General features: G+C 46.5%; 1 pseudogene; it reads left to right on the plus strand.

The window, feature by feature from the left end:
• Positions 1-1406: 1406 nt before the first annotated feature.
• On the plus strand, positions 1407-1525 carry LOC126459634 (5S ribosomal RNA; annotated as a pseudogene).
• The last annotated feature ends 967 nt before the right edge of the window (positions 1526-2492 follow it).

The following is a 2492-nucleotide window of genomic DNA, read 5'->3' on the forward strand; positions in this document are numbered from 1 at the left end:
AGTAAAATAAGTGATGATGGTCGAAGTAGAGAGGATATAAAATGTAGACTGGTAATGGCAAGGAAATCGTTTCTGAAGAAGAGAAATTGGTTAACATCGAGTATAGATTTAAGTGTCAGGAAGTCGTTTCTGAAAATATTTGTATGGAGTGTAGCCATGTATGGAAGTGAAACATGGACGATAATTAGTTTGGACAAGAAGAGAATAGAAGCTTTCGAAATGTGGTGCTACAGAAGAATGCTGAAGATAAGGTGGGTAGATCACGTAACTAATGAGGAGGTATTGAATAGGACTGGGGAGAAGAGAAGTTTGTGGCACAACTTGACTAGAAGAAGGGATCGGTTGGTAGGACATGTTTTGAGGCATCAAGGGATCACAAATTTAGCATTGGAGGGGAGCGTGGAGGGTAAAAATCGTAGAGGGAGACCAAGAGATGAATACACTAAGCAGATTCAGAAGGATGTAGGTTGCAGTAGGTACTGGGAGATGAAGAAGCTTGCACAGGATAGAGTAGCATGGAGAGCTGTATCAAACCAGTCTCAGGAGTGAAGACCACAACAACAACAAAACCCATCTGTGAACGCAATGAAGGCAGAAAATTAAATAATTAATAAAATGGTTAAAATCTTTAAATACTCCTCATATATGATACCGTAAGGTGACAAAGTTTTGCACCTTATAATGCTATCGAAGCACCAAACGACATGGTATTAGATTGGGTTTTGATATCATTTGATAGGAGCTGGGCCGTTTTATTACGAGTACAGAACTTTACTGACATCGACAAGTACACCTAGGCACTAATCAATCGAATCTCACTTGCATATTGGATGAACGGTCATAAATCTAGTGTTGCTTGGAAAAGCTCGGAAGCTCGGTAGAGAAACAGCGGCATCTTGGCCCGAGGACAGCCAGAAGCGGGCAAACAGGAGAGACAGCGGGGGAGTCCGCCGACGGCTGGGCGAACAAATGCCCTATTTCCTATTTTGCGGCTGCGCGTCCCACTGAGGGGTGGGGGGGGGTCTGGAGATGCAACAGCAGCACGCCGATCCCCGAGGTGTGGCTGGCGATAGCATTCACGAAGTTGCGACTGGAAGTAGGCGGCGTACAATGATGGCTGGCAAATTTGTGAACAATGCAGAAGCTGCCTGGAATGCGTTGGGGAAAGGGAGGGTGCCACCATCTATTAGGAAGGAGACAACATTTTTAATGTGGACGTTTGCTATTGGTAGATTTGTATTACGCAATGGGAGAGGAAATTTGTTCAAGAAGGTTCAACGGCGGAAACGAAACTTGAGTTTGTGGTTGGCCAGAGCTTTTTAGAGTGAGGAGAGAGGGAATACGAAGAGAGCACACTAAAACAAGGATTCACCCGCTCTTACTTAGGAGAGAGGTAAGCAGAGGTGGCCAACAGCCTTGCCGCAGTGGTAACACCGGTTCCCGTCAGATCGCCAAAGTTAACCGCTGCTGGGCTTGTCTAGCACTTGGATGGGTCACCGTCTGGGTCTGCCGAGTGCTGTTGGTAAGCGGGGTGCGCTCAGCCCTTTTGAGGCCAATTGTTACTTGATTGAGGAGTAGCGGCACTGCTCACGAAAACTGACAACAGCTGGGAGAGCAGTGTGCTGACCACATAACCCTCCATATCTGCATACGGTAACGCCCAAGGGCTGACGATGGCACGGCGGCCGGTCGGTACTGTTGGGTCTTCAGGACCTGTTTGGATGGTGCTTGCTTGCTAACCAGAGGCGGCTGGAGAGCCTGCAGTTTTGAGAGGAGAGGGCAGTCTGAGCCACCGAGCTGGGCAGTCTTCTGCGTGAGAGACCGATCTGTTCAGACTTCTGTCAGAGCCCTTGGGCTAGATAGAACTTCTGTTACAGGCGGTAGCTGGAGAAGAGAACTTTGCTGTTCGTTTAAGACGATTTTGCACTTCGCCTCTTAGCTGGGAGTTCTCAGCGTGTGTCTGGCACACAGTTCTTCTGGAGATCTCTTTCTCTGTTCCGATTAAGACGTTTCTGAACTTCGCCTCATTGGCTACGTTTTACGTTGGTTGTTGTTGGCAGTGAAGTTATTTAGAGAGAGCATGGACTTAGCGCATTTTCTGGGCGGTAGTCTGTTGTCTGAGGATTTAGGTTGCGGCACTGGATACTTCGTGAGTCATCACAGTACATCTCCAGCACACTGACTGAGATGGTAAAATCGCCACCTAATCCAGCATTCAAGGCAGATAAAGTTTAAATTAATGGGATCACTTGTAAAAAGTTTATCCACTTAAGTTTCATCAGAGTAGATTCTTCTGATTTTTCAGTATGGAAGCGAAGTCAGTCAATCAGTAAATCAATACATAAAGTTTAATAAGTACAGTGAACAAGTGGGTGGGCGGGTGGGGGGGGGGGGGGGGAGACGGTGTTAGAGTACTTCAGATGGTTGAAGGAAATCTTTAACAAATTACAGAGCACATAATTGTTTCCAGAATGAATTTTCACTCTACACCA

This window comes from Schistocerca serialis, chromosome 2, assembly GCF_023864345.2.
Source record: "Schistocerca serialis cubense isolate TAMUIC-IGC-003099 chromosome 2, iqSchSeri2.2, whole genome shotgun sequence".
Classification (NCBI taxonomy): Eukaryota; Metazoa; Arthropoda; class Insecta; order Orthoptera; family Acrididae; genus Schistocerca; species Schistocerca serialis.